Genomic DNA, 18,669 nt, shown 5'->3' on the forward strand with positions numbered 1-18,669 from the left:
TATAATGTTTTATGAATTATAATTTGTCATTAATAGAATTTAATGCAATAATCAAGTTCATATTAACACTAAATTGGAGAAAAGTATACTCTCTGCTCAGTACTGTGTGACTCTAACAATCTAAATGAATGCCTTGGTTTAAAAAGCTGCATGTTTAAGTTTGAAAAGTCTGATCAACTTTATCAGAGACTATTACACTGATCAATCTAAAGTAGTATTTATTGTTAGTATATATTACCACATTATTTATGGATGATAGCCTGCTTCTCTAGAACAAAAGTGGGTAATTATCCTTTCCATAAATCATTATGGCCTGAAGTAAGTCATTTTTCCATGAAATGCAACAAGAAGTGATGGTTGCACAAAGTGGTTTAAACTGGGATGGTGTGGTTTGTGAAATATTGTGAAACTCACAAGCGTGCAGCCAATTCACTAAGATTTGGATTTTCCCCAAACAAATTATTAATTCAATTACTTGTCCATATACTACAGGAAACAATGAAGATATATCAAAGTATTGATGTGCTGTATTTCAATGCCAAAAATTCCCTGTAATCCTGAATCCACTATACCAGAAATATTAAGATTCAAACTGAATTCATGGAGGCAACTAGTACAGAATGAAGCCATTTACCCAGTTGGTCTGTGCATGATCTTTAAAGGACTAATGCAAAATTCATTCCACTAACCTTCTTTTTCCCCCATAGCCTTTAGTTTTATCTCTATCAATTCTTTATCCAATTTTCATTAAAAACATACAGGTTTAGAAATTCTATGATACATTGCACTACTTATGTGATATAATTTCATTTTAAAATGATTGTAAAGGAAAAATTGAAGACTTATCGTGGCAGCCATGGAATTTGCAATTTTCCTTCTCAGCCTTCTATGTGATTGACACACTGACACATAAAAACAGCCAGACATGAAATGTAGGTCTGGATGTTACTTGCATGATTTTGGACCGTGACTATATGCCCAACCAATAGTACTAAGAACATGTCAAGTTCGTTCTCTTCAAGGATAACATTTATTTCTTGCAAAGGCTCTCCCTTGGTAGCATGACTGCTCTCCAACCCACTCCACTCACTGTCAATCTGATTGCATGCCCAAGTCACAAATGTTATTCTAACTTTCATCAACCCCCAGTTGCAATCCCTTCCCTTATCATCACCCAGCTGCTGATAATAACTATGTCCCCAACCACTGACAACGACATGGTGCCACAGAAGTTAAAGGCCCTGTCTAACAGCTCTAGGGACCTGGGTTTGACCTTGGGTACTGTCACATGGGAAAGTGAACATCATCAATATTTAAATTGGGCACTCATACAGCAGTTAGGAACCTACTTCATAGTAACTGCTACTCTATGCGTTTTCCAGGGTCAGGAAACCCACCATGAAAGGGAGATAGAAATTGATTCCGCTAACCAAGTGTGGCATTATGCCCTCCTTATTAGCCACAAGGAAAAGTACATCCTTATTCTATCAAGGTGATATCTGGCTATTAATGTCAGAGGTAGGGTCTCGAACCCAAGACATTAGTTCAGTTGCTTTTTCCACAGATGTTGCCTGACCTGCTGAGTATTTCCAGCATTTTCTGCTTTTATTTAGGATTTCCAGCATGTGCAGTTTTTTTTGATTTGCTGGACCCTTCAGTTGATGTTAACTTTTCCTGTACCTGCCCTCTTTCTCAGTGAATCTTCGGGTCCATATTTAGTCACATGTTGCATAATAACTGAAAATACTACCAAGACTAGAATTCCAAAGCAACCGTATTTTTACATAAAGTACTGGAACGGTTTCTACCCATTCCTTTTCATTCCATATCAAAGTTGTAGCCTCCTCATTCAAAGCATATTAGCCCAGCACAAACTTAATATGTTCAATTTTCTTTCTTAGCTTTCAAAGAAAAAAAATTACTATAAATCCGAGAATCCAGGGTTGATTTTCTATCCGAGGAGTTCAAAAAGAAATACCAATCCACCTATTTTTCTTTTTTATTTTTCTACCTAGGTGCAAGAAAACAGTCACTCAATTAACACAGTATCGTTTTTCTCCCCTTGGCAATATCTATCCTTCTGCTTTTCCTTTTTTTTTTCCACAAGGATAGGTTGAGTATGAGAGGTTTCATTAGGAGCTTAATGGTTTGTCATGCCAATATTCATTCATTATTAACAATGCCATTTGGCAACATTCCCACTGCAGGTTTTTTGATCCCAAGAGGATGGCAATTGGCGTCATTATCTCAGCTGTGCAGAACAATTACGGGTTGTGGCAAGCGACTTGACAATTATTGAGTTTAGAGAATGAGTTCAACTTTGAAATTATTTTAATGAAAACATTGTAAATGAAGCATTAACACTTAAGGAATATTTCTTCATAAATGAGGTGTCAAACACAAAAAGAAATAGCAGGTCTTATTGGCAGATTCAGTATTGCTCATCACACTATGGAAGGAGTCGAGGCAAACAAAGACCATACAACTTCTCAGTTAATATCACCAAGTTGGTCACTTTTAGATGATCGTGGCACACAAAACTCATTCAGGATTATAGCCTCAATTTTCCCCAAAGTGTCTAGAGAAAATGATTGTCCATATACCAGCACGATTTTTGTTTGCAGAGGAAATGGCAGATTGTAGGCAAGCCCATTGACTTTAATAAAATAAAACCTAAAAGCTCTCCCAGGTTGAACATTAAAATAACCAAAGTGCAATCCTGAGTTGGAAGATGTCATGTCACTCTATAGGGGATTATGTCTTATACTGTGTGTTAATGTTCCTGAGGAGTGTGGTGCTTAGTTCAGATCTATACACTGTAAACAAAAATAGGCACCCACAGCAAGGCATACTTTTGCAAAAATGTATGCAGTATATTTGAAATTTATTACAGACAGCTAAGTTATATTAGAAAAAATACATACACAGACTTAAGAGATTCATAGAAGAAAATTTGCGTAATATTGATGGATTTCAAATGTTTATAGAGAAAGGGAAAATAAACAATAATCTGAGTCGAGAGTGTAGAAGAGATTACCAGTTTTAGAATAAAAAAAAATTGCAGATGCTGGAAATCTGAAATAAAAGCAGGAAAAGCTAGAAGTACTCAGCAGGCCAACAGCACCTGTGGAGAGGGAAACCAAAAAGGAAGAAGCTAATCAGTCTGCTTCTGAAAGTATTGGAGTAATGACAGAACCTATGACAGAGGAGATATTAGATCCTGAGGACAAATACACTGAATATTTATCAGGTAGAAAGAGATGGTGGTGTTTACTGCCTACTGCCCTTGTCCTTGGTTATAAAGATAGCAACTTCAGTAGATGCTGTGGGAGTAGCCTAACCAAGTAACTGCAGTGAATTTTGTGGATGGTACATATTGCAGCCATTGAGAGTTTGTGGTGTAGGAAATGACCATCTGGGTTTCAGGATGAGTTGCTAATCAAGTGATCTGTTTTCACCCGTTGTGTGTCAAGCTTCTTGGATATAAGAATTGTACACATTCAGGCAAATGGAGAGTATTCCATCTGATTTATATCTTATAGGTGATTAAAAATCTATAGAAAATCAGGAGTGAGTCACTAAATGTAGGATACCCATTATGCTCTTATACTGCAGTATGTGTTTGGCTGGTCAAGTTAAATTTCCAGATGGAAAGTCAAGTGTCAAAATGCCATCTATTTTAAGGCCTTGTGCAAAATTGGAATTGCTTTGAACATAGTGGTATAATTTTCATTAAAATGTTGGTCTCACTACCACCCTATCCTTCTGAACAATGGGGTGATTAAACTCCCACCAGTCCCACATATTTGCAGTGGCAATTGAAAGGAAATTCGTCACCAGATATACAGAGCTACAAGCATTGCAGAAGTCTAGTTATACCAGCTCTCAGCATTCCACCTTCAAATGCCTTTGCACAGAGCCTTTTTGCTCCTGTAAAACAAATGGATGAACTGCAAGAAGAGAGGCAGCACAGAGCTGATAAAGGTTGAGTCGATGTCTGGCATAAATTATAAGACAAGGCACTATGAATTTCAGCTTTCCCGGACAAGGCAGTTTCTCAGGTTGTAAAAATCAAACTCATAACATTGTTCTAAGCACATCACATGTAATTAAGTCACCTGACACCCAGGGCAATGCAGCTCATAATGTATCCTGACTTGGGTTATACAGTAGGTGGTAAATCAAAAATACACAGCAGAGTCTGAGAGAAGATAGAGAGGAAAATTACTTTTTAACTGAACAGAATATATAATGCAAACATACAGCAGGCTAGGATGTATAACCCTTGATGTGCCAGGATACTGACCTTGTTGTGCTTCAGAATCAGGTGCTCCAATTGCTGGCTGGGAGGGACAATGCTGCAAGTCAGAAAACTCAGAATGGAGTGTGGCAAGTGTGCTGCCCCACTCACTCAATTTAAAAGTGGGAAGGAAACCTTGGTAAGAGCTGGAGGCACGAAGACGAGCATCAAATTTTACAGAGATGTTTTTGAAGAGCTGCTGTCAAACAGCAGGAAAAGGGAAACAATTATTGGAGTAGCTGGGAAGGGGCTACCAAATGTAGCAGCAAAATAACGTGAAGGGGATGGATATCATGGAATGGGCCACTTTTCCTTCCCAAGACTCCCCTTTCCCAATCACTACCCATCTCCACCCTTACCCCTGACCATCCCTCACCTCACTCCGATTCATTTTGTTGCCAGCCCCCGGGAGCATTGCATTTGAGGGAGTCCCATTGCTCATTGTCGTATGCACTTCTGTGCTATCCATTCCCAGTGCCCAGTTCACCCTCCCAGGCTGGTAATATCCAATTTCACTTTTCCTTTTCTTGCTCCAGAAACTTTACAGCAAAAATGAAAACTGATGCAAATACCCAGCAGGTATGCCAGAATATATGGAGAGAATGGATGAATTGATCTTTATAGGGTTTCCAGAGTTTAATTTTAGATTTCCACCCTCTGCAATCTTTTGTTTTTTGTTTAAGGCAGTGTTTCTGTAACCTGCCTTCACTCATGTCAGATCTCTCACATCCTGCACTACAGGCTAGCTCACTGAAGTCTCACATTCTAGTCCTTGTTCCTTTCCACCTACTATTATTAACCATACATCCCATGAATCTTGACAGATTATGCCTGCAGAATCTGGAGACTCACAGCTAATTAACACTATGGATTCCTCCTGCAGATTCAGGCAGCTCTTAATGCCAGGCCACTAGGGAGAAATAGCTGATGTCGGCTCATTAAGGCACCATGATGAGAAGGTGCCATCAATCACTGGAATGAACTCTGAACAAGTGGCTTGGGATGAAGGTGTGAGAGCAAATATACATCCAGTTGTTCTGTCACCATGAATGCGTTATATAGAAACAGAAAATGCTGGAAGTACTCTGCAGGCCAGGTGGTGTCCATGGGGAGAGAGAAACACAGTTAACATTTCAGGATGATGACTTCCTATCAAAACAGAGGTGGGGGGAGGAAGTGGGGGAATAGACATTAAACAAGTTTCAACTTACAGGAAATGGTTTTGGTGCAGATGGGATTGGGGGAGGTCAGAGAATGAAAGGTAAAGTCTGGGATAGGGATCACATCCCAGGAGAGGAGATTGAGGTATACAAGGAGTCAGTTAAGGAGTGTGATACGGACTAGTGAATAACAAGAGATATTCAGATATTCATCCATTCCAGACTGGTATTTCACATTTCTATCATCCAGTTTTTTTTTCCCCTGTTTCTTGCCTACCCACATTCACAATGAGACAGAGGTTACTGGCAGTGATGCCGAATTCCTACCTGAGGAATTTTGGTGAAAAACAGTATTTCTTATTTTCTGGTGAAACGTCTTTTTTTTGTGGCTGAGAAAATACAAATCTTACCCTAACAATGGACACAAGGATATCCTTCCCTTTCTCCTTTACCCCTCTATAGCTTGAGCTGAAACTTGCATCTCTCAGGACCATTTCAAGGATCCATCTGCTGAGGTATGACTTTCAATGACTGACCCCACTGCCAGGAAGAGTTTTAATTGCAGCTTCTCTGTTTGATCTAAGGCTAGGTTTTGATTTGCCCCTCTCCTGCTGGCCTGAGCAGAGTTTAGCTCTCTTCTCTTTTCCTGGCTGGTATGACACACTTTTTTTTAATGTCACTAAGTCATAATTCTGAATTTCATTCCAGGTGATCAAGTACAATTTCAATCGTTAAAGTATGTTATACCTCAATAGAATTTCAGGTGAGAAAACAGCTTCAATGAAATTTTATAATGGGGGATAGTCCAAGCAGGGATGTAAGATCTGCACAACTTTCCTAGCAAATGCTCTGTTTATACACACAAAGTTGCCATGATGAAGCTGTTTGTTTGCAAAACTGTTCGCACACAAGCACACACACCTTGTTCCACAGCTTGCACATTTGACAGAGCTTTTGTTCACTCAGGACATGCTAGGGTACAACTCCTTTGGTTAACTTCTAGAACTGTGGCCACCAACTGTCTTTTCTATACAGTTGCCCACACAGCCACTCAACCCATTAATGTAGGTACAATTATCCACTCTTTCTTCAGATATTGCTGTACTTTCTTCTTAGATTTCATTCATTCCCTCTTGAGATGTGTTAATAAGATAAGATCTTTATTAGTCACATGTACATTGAAACACACAGTGAAATGCATCTTTTTGCGTAGTGCTCTGGGGGGTGCAGCCTGCAAGTGTCGCCACGCTTCCGGCGCCAACATAGCATGCCCACAACTTCCTAACCTGCACGTTTTTGGAATGTGGGAGGAAATGCATAGGGCAGGCACGGTAGTGTAGCAGTTAGCGTAACGCTTTACAGTGCCAGCGACCCAGGTTCAATTCCCGCCGCTGTCTGTAAGGAGTTTGTACGTTCTCCCCGTGTCTGCGTGGGTTTCCTTCCGGTACTCCAATTTCCTCCCACATTCCAAAAACGTAGGGGTTAGGAAATTGTGGGCATGCTATGTTGACGCTGGAAGCGTGGTGACACTTGTGGGTTGCCCCCCCCCCCAAGAACACTACACAAAAAGATGCATTTCACTGTGTGTTTCGATGTACATGTGACTGATAAAGATCTTATCTTATTAACACCTCCCAGAGATGCACCTTTATCAACCGGCATCATGTGCCATTCAACCCTCTCCAGGCCTCCACCCTATGACAAATCTGCCTTTACTTTTCCTCCACCCTTCCCCACTTCCTTCTTCACATTTTCACCTGTTTTACTTCTAACTTTTCCCAGTTTTCAAAGGTCATCAACCTCAAATATTACCTTTGTTTCTCTCTACAGATGCTGCCTGACCTGCTAACTATTTCAACTACTTCATTCTCCATTTTTATTTTATTTCCAGCATTTTCTGTCATTTGCTTTTGGATGTTGGTTTTTCTTTAATTACACAGCCATTCTGTCAATCCTGTCCATTTACTCATACAAGAGATAAACAAAATGACTAAATAAAATAATATGCTGGTCACAAAGGTGTACAGACAGTGAGGAAGGAAACAAAAAAAAAGCGTATTACAATCCCTTCTGCTTTTGACAGCACTGCCACCACCCACCTACCCCTCCGCCAACCCACCACATCTGTCAAGCTCTGCTTTGAATTTGCTTGCTCAGAAATAGTTATTTGCAATTGAGGGGTGGTGTAGATGTGAATTTAACATCAGGAGAAACATGGTCTGTATGAACGCCAGAGCATGCCGTGGGTGGAAGGGAGCCTTTTGTTGCTGTGTGGATGCCCTGAAACACTGCAGCAGGCAAAGTGAGAGGAGTTACCAGCAACTTCACAAAACACATCAGTCGTAAACAATGACATTGTGTTAATGAGAACATTTCTTGTCATCAGTGCCAATAAAAGGAACAGTTTACCCTCCGTGGCTTCATTTAGAAATGTTCCTTCCCTCCCAGTTTTGGACAGAATCAGTCCACTAAAAGCTCACAAAGGCTCTAATTGAACACTGCATTTACCTGTCATCACACCCACTGTGAACTGTTTGCTGGCACTTGCTTTTATTTGTCTCTTACGGTACCCAATGGTAATTTTAACTCTTTGCCTTTTCTTTGAAGATGAAAGGATGTGTAATGCCACAGGTGATGGACCAGGTGACTGCCTTCCTCTGGCCACATCCCCATCTCACTCTCTCCTGAGATGGAAACCCTCTTAATTCTGGCAGAGCACAAGATTGACAAAGTTTTCATAGATTAAATAGGAAATCAGAGTCATGGAGAGTTATAGCACAGAAATGGACTCTTCAGCCCACCGATTCCATGCCAACAATGAACTACCCAATTACACTAATCCTAGTTTAATCTCATTTTTTTCCTTCCTACATTTTCATAAACTCTCCTCAAATTTTACTACTCACCCACATAACAGGGGCAATTAACCTACCAACCTGCATGTCTTTGGGATGTGAGAAGGAACTGGAGTACCCAGAGGACATGTAGGTTAGTAGGTTGATGCAAATTCACAGGGAGAACATGCAAAATCCACATAGACAATACCTGAAGTCAGGATGAAGGCAGGTCTCCTGCTGTGCACCACTGTGCCACCTTCTTACACAAGACCACCAACCTCTTCATCATTTGAGCTGTTTCTCTTTTGTGTTACTGGATTGTGCATTGCCTATTTACTAATTACATGATATTAGTTGATTAAGTCTATCCTGTGCCAGGAATAGCGAGATCAGTTGTAGGGGTGGGGGTGTGGTATCGTAGGATGGAGGTAAATGCATTTCTAACTCTTTTAGATATGATAGGAAGTAGACAGGGTCAAGTCTCCATGTGATGGCACCAGAAGTGCATTTTAACACAGACCCATCTCAGGATCGCTGATGGATAAAGAGAATTACCCTGGTCTTAGAGACCCTTTTCTTTAAGCTGATGCTCCAGAATGAATTTAGGATTGGTAATCAGTGAGCTCAAATGAGTAGAGGACTGTCAAAAGTCACCAAGAGTCATCACAGTGAAAAGTAATACACACAAAGGACTGCAATAAAATATTGGTTACATGGTATTTGTTGAGTGCAGTCAACAATCCCTGTGTTCATCAGGTGCAATGAATGTTAGCTATAGGTTTTCCAGCAATTATTAATGGTTAAATAAATGATAGCTGATTACTGCTGAGCAGGTAGAGTTCATTCTGAGTTCAGTGTTACTGACTGGCAGGAGGAAGAACCAGGAAGTTGCACACACACACTGGCATCAAAAAGTTTTTATAAATTCTGAAGGAGCTCTACTTTTGACCCAACAAGTTAAATTCCACACCAGAAATGATCCTCAACTTTTCTTAAAAATAGTACCACAAAATGTTTCTACATCTACCTGATTAGAACAAATAGACTCGCAATTAACATCTTAACACGATTCAACCTCTGACACTCCAGTGATCCAACTCAGGGCAGTGGCGTGGTCCTTGAATCTATGACTACTTGACTTGAAGGTGAACATACTACCACTGAGGAAAGGCTGACACCAACTGTACAAAAGCAGTAGTGAAGAAAATTGAAAGCTTTTACATTGACATGTATTACAGAATGTCAAAGAGAGGAAACTCAGGCTTAACTATGGTAAGGTCTATTTCATTTACACAAACCTAGATGAAATAGAACTTGAGTAGATCATTTATATTTTACCAATATAGTATGTGCTGATATATTTCCCATTATGATTATTATAACTTAATGTACCTCTGGGTAATTGCACTTGGCAAAAGCTAAAAAGTTTAAAGAACACGTCACTTAATCATTTCACAAGATTTATTTTAATAAAACAGGAGTACTGCTAATTATCAAGATGTCATTGATACACCAAAATGTTCTACATTTAAAAAAAAACAGGTCTTTTACTCTAGTTTGTTGTTTCTTACTATGATCCTACATTCCTTACCACTTACCTGAAAAGAAAACAGAAGTTCAGCTACCTTGCTCACTTCAGCTTTGCCAGTGTAATCCAAGTGATGAAAGCTGAAACAACGTAACAGAGATTAGGGAATTTAGGGAAGTGTCAATTCAACTTCTATAAAATGTTAATTTAAAAATATCATTTTGTTCAAAAATCAATTCTGTTCATGCCCCACGTCAAAGGTCACAAACCAGCAAATTTCCGTTACTCCTTTCATTCAAAGAGGGAGTTCAAGTGGTGGTGATGTTTTCCATAAGTATGCAGGCACTATGCTGGCACCCTGTCTACCATTATCCCACAGAACACTGATTCATTACAGCGCTTTTGGTCCTCCAGCCTAAACACTCACAGATCCATACCTTCCTGTGTTTTTATAAAACATCCACTCGGTCTACATGCTGTTGTGCTGGCACCCTGCAGGAGCTGTTGCAACAATGAGTCAGCCATGTCTCTGTGTGGAGAGGCTGCCTTTGAGGACTGGTGTTGGAAAGGCTGTGGTGAGTGGTGCAGCCAGTCAGCACTGAGATATGGGGCTTAAGCTGCACTGTGGCTGGTACTGTGAGTGCAGCCATTGCCAGGGACTGGTAGCACCTGCTCCATGTATTGACAGACCATCTGGAACCTGCAGTCTCTTTCATTACCATCTGCTGGATGTGATGCAAGCTGTTCCCTCTCTCTCTTTTCACCTGACTGCACGGTTCTCCCTAACCTGGAGATATCCCTGTGTAACAAGGTCAACAGCCAGCAACCACAATGGAGGTTGTGTCTGCAGAGAAGTCTCCAGGTTGGGGAGAGCTGTATAACCAAACAAAGAGGGGGAGACGGCAGCTTCCTTCACACCCAAGAAGAGAAGATGAGAAACCATAGGATCCTAACTTCATCCTGTCACTCACAGCAACTGTGAGCTGCTGGAAAACTTAATCTCAGGGAACTAAATTACTTCGACACCCACACCAAAGTGGGAACGGGTGGGAGTTGCGGGGTGGATAAGAGGTAGACAAATTGCATACTCCCCCCTTCAGCCTTCACAACCCCAATTCTCATTTCAAGTAAAAACTGAGGTTTTTAAGTGTAAAAAAAATGCCAATTATATCTGTACTGGGAAGAGTGTAGCAGTGGTTTATGCTGGAACCAGACATAAACACTAATCTGACAGTATTGTCAACCAGACAAATAAATGTTTTGGGGAGAGAGGCAGTTTTTGACATTTTTTGTCTCATTCCTGCAGAATTAGAGCTCTGGTGCTATTAAATAGGTTGTGGTTCAATAATTCCAATGTTCCATTTTAATTCTTGTAATGGTGCAAATGCCAGTTCTTAGTAGGTTTTACTCAATATCTGTTCCTACATGGAATAGCAGAGTCAGCTTTCATCGCCGTAAAGAAAAGGACTGAGGGCACAAGCCTGACAAGCAGACAGCTTTGTGTAGCAGCTTGATGTTCCAGGCACAAGGCAATCTAGCCAAAGGTGAAGATTCTTTGCTGATTTTTGGATGAAGTTGACTATCATTTCTAAATGAGCTTGGAAAAGTTGAGACATGATAGAAGTGAACCACATTGTCCAGAACCTCATTACTGATGCAGCTTTGGGGTGAGATGTTGCTAGCCTGTGCCCTGGCAGCTGTTTTCTTGAAACTGATTGCAATGTGAACTTGGTGTTTGCATCAGAGAATTGCAAGTCCATTTAATCCTTGTAAGTGCTTCAGTAATTATCTGTTATCCATTAGAAATCGGCCCTTTTGGAGGTCTGTTAAGAGGGAAGAAGCTTTAAATGCTATAGTAAAATAACTCCCTATTAATACCAACATTAAAAGGAGAATCTTACCCAACATTTCAAGTTACATAATGAAGTTTAGATAATATATTTAGAAAAACTGAAAAGGCAGCTAATAATAACCTAAATAGAAAATAATGGATGCACTCAACCGCTCAAGCAGAATCCATGAAAAGCTAAACAGAGTTAATATTTCAGGTTTCAGCTCAACATCTAAAACATTTAATGTTTCTGTTTCTATTTCCGTATTTCTATTTGAGAAATATTTCTTTCTGTTTTTAATCTTAGACTTCCATCATCTGCATTCCTTTGCTTTTCAATTAACAATCAAATGTTCTGACTAATGAGTTCAATCAATGTAAAAAGAAAAAAGAACAGGCAAAACCACAATGGACACAATCAACCCAGAGGAGAGGGAGGAGGAGAGGAAGAATCACATCCTCTTGAGATAATCAGAAGCATTAGTACATCAGTTAAAGTTGACAGAAGATCAGCACTCACATGAGCCCAGCCATGTGCAGTGGTATTCTTGGGTAATAACTGGTCAAAATCAAAGACATATCAAACAAAAAGAAAATGAAAGCAATGATATTTGAAAAACAAACCAATTTAAGCTTTTTTCCTTCATGAATATTTCTAAATAGGCTGTGGGGACACACAGATTCACTAGTATTGAAAAGAGAATGTATCCAGTTTATCACTTGCAGAATGAATAAAAGACCTAAAAAACTTGGCAAAATTGCTGCATTAAAACAATTGGGCATAGCCAATATGAATTACCATCTTCCTATTATTTTATGAAGCACTGCAATAGCTGATTCAATCTGCAACAGGATTGTTCCATTGCTTCACTGATCTTGTTATTTTTTCAGCTCCAGGCCAGATGCACAGTATTTGGAGAAGGCAACGAGTTGGTTGCCTTTATGCTACTCTGGCTGAGCGTAAGGATATGTTAAGATGGGAACAAACATAGCTTGAAGAGAGCTGGACTAAAAAAGGTTTTCTTCTGTTGCATGGTCTAATTTTCGGAGCCCGTGTGGGTTACTGAATGAAGGGAAACAAGGGAGGTTTTGATCGGCTGGACGCATATCAAGTTTAAGTTGCTGTACATCTTACTTTCAAGTTCCCTGTCTCTTGAGCATCTAAAAATGGGTGGTGTAAAAAAAACAAACTGCTAGAGGAACTCAATGGGTCAAGCAGCATCTGTGGAGACAATGTTTTGGGTCAAGATCCTGCACTGGGACTGAGAGAGTGGAGGGGTGATAGCCAGAATAAAGAGGTGAGAGGAAGGGGTGAGTCAGGGGCAGTCAGGTGATAGGTGGACCAGCTGAGGAGGGAGGCGATGGACAGATGGAACCAGGTTGGGAAGAAAAGGGGCAGAGTTGGGAGACAGTGGTTGGTGGGCGATAGGTAGAGACAGATAAGAAAAAGGGGCAAATAGTGACTGGTAGGGGAGAAAAGAGGTTGAAGGCGGAGACAAAGGTTGGAAGGTAATATGGAAGCAGATAAGGGAGGGATGATAGGCAGATGGAACCAGGTGGGGGAGGGAAATGGGGGAGGGAAATGGGGAAGGGAGTTGGCAGGAGGCAAGACAAAGGAGCACAGGGAGTGTAGTTAACCTGAAATTGGAAAATTCAATGTTCATGCTATTGGGTTGGAGACTAACCAGGCCTGGTATGAGGTGCCGTTCTTCAAGATTGCGTTTGACCTCACCCTGGTAGTGGAAAAGGCCAAAGGCAGCCAGGCCTGTGTGGGACTGGGAAGGGGAGTTTAAGTGGCATGCAACAGGGAGCTCAAATTGGCCACTGAGGAAATAGTGCAGGTGTTCTGCAAAATGACCGCCTGGTCTACACTTGGTCTCACCAATGCAGAAGAGGCCACATTGAGAGCACCAACTGCAGTAGACAAGGTTGGAGGTAGTACATGTGAATCTTTGTCTGACCTGGAAGGGCTGTTTAAGTCCCTGGATGGTGGTAAGGGAGGTGTAGGAACAAGTGCTGCCCCTCCTACAGTTGCAAGGGAAAGTGCCAGGGGACCAGGAGAGGTGGTTGGGTAGATAGGGATGAGTGAACCAGAGAGTCACAGAGGGAGTGGTCCCTGAGGAAAGCAGATATCGGTGGGGAGGGGAAGATGTGACTGGTGGTGGGATCTATTGCAGCTGGTGGAAATGTCAAAGGATGATGTGCTGGATGCAAAGGTCGGTAGGGTGAAAGGCGAGGACCGAGTGAACTCCATCTCTGAGTGGTGCCTGAAAAGTAGCAGGTGCCTGAATCTGTACATTCTGAATTTTCAGGTTTTGCAGTCTGCTGCTGGAGATGCAGTGACCTAAGACACCTGAACACTCATAGTTGGAAGGGCAAACATTGCATTGGGATGATGAGGTCTGGCCATTATCAGAATCAGGGTGAGCGGCCCATGACTGAAAGCTTACATCAAGACCCCTGCCTTGATAAATGGAAGAAAAAATAACAGCATATTTGGTGTTCAAATAGTGGAGCCCAAGACACTCATAAATAAAATGCCATAGGCTTTTAAAATGTTCCTAAAGGAGTAGTTTTTTAAAAAAAAATCTACCAATGATAATCTGTGCCTTGGCCAGTCATGGGCATTTACTAAAGCCTCAATGGAATTTTTCTAGGCTTTCAGTCTAACAAGGGTGTAATGGAAGAAATGCTTAGCTCAGCCCAGAACCCTTCAACAGCCTACAAGATTTACAGTAAATAAGAACCCTGACAGGAATTTGGGTTGGAATTAATGCTTGCTTCTATTGTTGTGATCTCCTGACAGAAAGTTTCCTACTTTACACCTTCCCTGTCATGGTTATTTTACCATGTATAAACTCCTTCCCAATCATCATGCTATAATATTAATTAAAAAGTGGAGGTATTTGTTAATCAATGCTTCCATTTTGATTACTTAACGTACATCTTCATTCACTCAAATATTGGTGAGATATTTAGAAAGTGATTGTAAATATTTTATGAAAAAGTATAAATTTATTTCAGCTTGAATTAACCCCCTTGTGTGTGCTGAGATTGCTAATTTCATTTGGGCATTAGCTGGATTTGATATAGTTAGAATCAGTACCCAATGATAAAAAGAAAAGATCAGACAATGCCTCAAAGAAATCTGGTCTGAATCAATGCATAATTGCTCTAAAGGCTTATTGAACTTAAATGAGTTACTACTACATTACAATCATGATTTCACATTATAAATATATTATTGGCTGTAATTCTCTTTGGGACATCCTGCACTTGTGAAAGTTGATATACAAATGGAAGTAATTTAATATTATTGCTGGCATCTGCAAGTTCATACAACAGCAAATGGCAGGAACTTCAAGAAAAGGAGAAGAAGATTAAAAAACTAACAAAATGTCTCACCTCCATACACATGGCAAGAGAGTTTTCTCAGAGGAAAAGTGCTCCAGCTGGTCATTTACATAATGCTTGGATGTGGCGATGATATATTTATTCCTTTTAATGTTAAGCCATACCCAACCCTAAATATTCTGACATACTTTTCTTCTGGCACTCTGACATTCTCCAATGAGAAACAAAATCTTTCATCGCTACTAGCAGGATATATTCCAGGACAACAGATAGTGGTGGAAAATTAATATATTTATTAAGATGTTACTCAATTTGCCTAGATAATTTATCTAGTACCAAAATATCCAAGCAAGAGTTTCACCTCATGAAAAGACAATTTTTTATGTTTCTATATGTAGCCAAAAACACCCCATCAAACTGCATCTGCAGTGATAAAAATGTGGGCGTAAATAAATCATTCCAGTTCATCTTGCTCAGAGCATCATTAGCATGTGTACATTCACATGGAAAATAATGCAGTTCAAAACTGTTTAATAAATCTTTAGTCTCTGAGGCTTGACATTTAATCAAAGCTGCTAGTATGTCTAATCTTTGGAGCAAGAAGAAATCAGAAAATTAATAAGTAGTTAAAAGAAACTAACAATGTCCATATTTTTGCATAATAGTACAAGGTCGTACTATTAGTTTTTGCCAGTTAAGAATGTTTGTGCGCGCACTTTGAAATTGATGCTTAGATTGAGGTCCCAGACTGGCTGTTCATAAATGGAATTAGATACACTGAGATCAAGGAGTGATGGGTATAACAATGTACATAACTAAATTTCTTTGAAACAGTGAAGTAATTATGAAGTCTAGTTGTGTACACCTTAAATATGCAGCAAATGTACTTGATGACAGTTCCAACAGTACACTTAAGCTTAATATTCATCTCCTTGCAGCTCCATTTTTCTTTGGGCACCAAGGTTACAGGAGGCCAAAATAAGAGAAAGTACTGCATGTAGATAAAAGCAAAATGTACTGGAGATTATTTTGGACAAATAGTGAAAATTGCAATAGAATTGGTACAATGTTAATAAAACTAGATAGTTTGGAAATTCCAATTGCTGATTGGCTTTCTCAGCCATTGGTTGAGTGTACCACTTGCATACAATGTAGGCAGCATGCTCAAAAAGAAAGCCACATGGCCATGCAAAATGCAATTGAGCAGATTACTGGAGTGTTGAATCACTGCTTCTAGTGCTTAGACTTTCTGAAGAAGACATGCATGATAAACTTCATGCTGTGTAATCCCATTGTCATGAGAGTACAACCCTTGCCGCTATCTAAATGCTGAGCAACTGAAGTGCTGATAGCACAGACAGTTAGTTTGTGGAGAACTCAGCTCATTAAACCCAATCCCAATTCCCCATTTACCAGCCACAGCACACTTGTGGTACTGATTTTTTTTTTTAAGATTTCAAATATAAAAGCCAATACAAAATAAACATACTAAACCATAAAATTATAAGTTTCACCTTTAGTGGTGAATATCCCTTTAATTTGGCAATTGAAATTAGCAAAGTCCTGGTTACAACAGGAATACTGTAAATAGCACTCATTGGGAAAAATATATTAGAAGCAGCAGGACAGATTTACCTGAATGCTTGGATTCTTAAAGTTCTAAATTACTAGAGATTATATTTGCAGGGATTTAGAATGGTGAAAATTTGATTGCAGTTTTCAAGATATTAAGATATCTTTATCAGTCACGTGTACATCGAAACACAGTGAAATGCATCTCTTGCATAGAGTGTTCTGGAGGCAGCCCACAAGTGTCCCCATGCTTCTGGTGCCAACATAGCATGCCTTCAATTTCCTAACCTGTATGTCTTTGCAATGTGGGAGGAAACTGGAGCACCCAGCGGAAACCCATGCAGACATGTACAAGCTCCTTATAGACAGTGGCCAGAATTGAACCCGGGTTGCTGGAACTGTAATAGCATTACGTTAACCGCTACACTACTGTGCCTGCCTATTAAGAAGAACTTATAAAGTAGATGGACAGAGAAAATTTCTGCCAGCAGGGAGCCTAGGACCACAAGGCAGTGGATCATCCAGTGTTTTAGAATCAGATCTTTCAGAAATATTGTACATGAAGAAAATGCTAAAATTTTAAACATCCTTCTGCAAATAAACTTAGATTCAGTGAATTGTTAATTTTGTTACGAAAACTTAAGGACACGGCAAAAAGGCAGGTCTATAGATCACATATCAGCCATGATTCTGGAGGTTTTATTTCTACAGTTCAATGTTCCTATAAAGGCTGTGTTTAGTCCAAAACTGATCACTACTGGAGTAGTGCTTTAATTAAAGGGCTCAGAATCAAAATGTTGTGTTGCCTCTTTAATGCCTGGTATTTTAATTGCTAAGTGTTTAACAATCACAAGGGCAGAGATTTTGAGTGAGAACTTCAACCTCTTTACCAAGATGGTATTTTACTCAAAATGGGAGTTGACCCAACAATTCAGCTTAAGACCTCGTCTCAGTACCCAAAGTGTTTGACAAAAATCACACCATAAGTCATGGCAGTGTAGTGCAGCTGTGCCAGTATTCCACCTTCCAGATAAATCAGAATATGGAAGCAGCATTGTTCTTTGAAGGCCTACGCAGCCTAAAAAGATCAAAAGACTACAGACGCCATCAATAATTTTAAAAGATACAACATAAGTGGTTGTGAATGTGAATGAAAAAGTGCAGTGAACAAACCCTCTGACCTCACTGTTCATTTTGTACTCATTTTTTGTGATGACCTCCAACTTAAGCTTTTGGTTATCAATTCACCAACCAGTGGACACTTATGATTTTGATAACCTCTAAGATTTCATCTTTTTCTTTTCTTTTTGTTTTAATGATGGAAGTCCCACTTCCTTCATTCTTTCCAGCTCCCACTCATAATTAAAACCTCTTGTGTGGCAACAACATGGTGAATCCAAGTGCAATGCACACCGTTTCTGCAAAATGCCTCAGTGGGAGTATTATAAAGTCCTCTTGATTGGCAGATTCCTTTAAACCCATGCCAACTCTATAATTAAGGAAGGATAACCTTTCTGAACAAGACCTGCAAGGATATTCTGGAGGTAAGCAAATGGCGGTTTAGCGAGATTAACATGAACCAAGTTATTCAGCAAGTCAGCAGAATTTGTGGAAAGAGAAATAACAGTGACCGTTCGCCAAAACTGAGCAAAGTTAGGGATCAAATGTTTTAAGTTACTAAGAAGGGGGAGTGGTGGAGAGAACGAGGAGAATGTCTTTGACAGCGCGGAAACCAAAAGGAACTGGAGAGGACAAGTGATGGTGATGCCAGCTGAGAGAGGATGGAGGATCGTGGTTGAAAACCTACAAGTAGCTGGCTGCACATCTTTCCTATTATTTCATCGATGAAGCACATTTTCATTACAAAGCTCCATTGCTTAAAAGGACTGAGTAATATTTGAATGGCCTGTACACTGGTCCGCACTCCCACTCTCCTTTCCTACATTCTACATTTCTCCATCAAAACTGCTTAATGGGAATCCCATGCCTGGAACTCAATTCCTTTATGAAAAATGACCATGAAAAAATTTCATTGACCTCAAAAGGTAAATGTAACAATCTAGTCACAAATGATCAACTCCCAAAAG

The 18,669-nt window shown here is 40.0% G+C and overlaps 1 long non-coding RNA gene across 1 annotated transcript in view; it reads right to left on the bottom strand.

The window, feature by feature from the left end:
• LOC127567866 (uncharacterized) overlaps positions 1-18,669 on the bottom strand; it is a 52,764-nt gene that overhangs the window by 29,751 nt on the left and 4,344 nt on the right. The window contains exon 2 of the long non-coding RNA XR_007955954.1: positions 9,896-9,965. This is a non-coding gene — a long non-coding RNA (uncharacterized LOC127567866). The remainder of the gene's footprint in view (positions 1-9,895; positions 9,966-18,669) is intronic.

Source organism: Pristis pectinata, chromosome 3 (genome assembly GCF_009764475.1).
Source record: "Pristis pectinata isolate sPriPec2 chromosome 3, sPriPec2.1.pri, whole genome shotgun sequence".
Classification (NCBI taxonomy): domain Eukaryota; kingdom Metazoa; phylum Chordata; class Chondrichthyes; order Rhinopristiformes; family Pristidae; genus Pristis; species Pristis pectinata.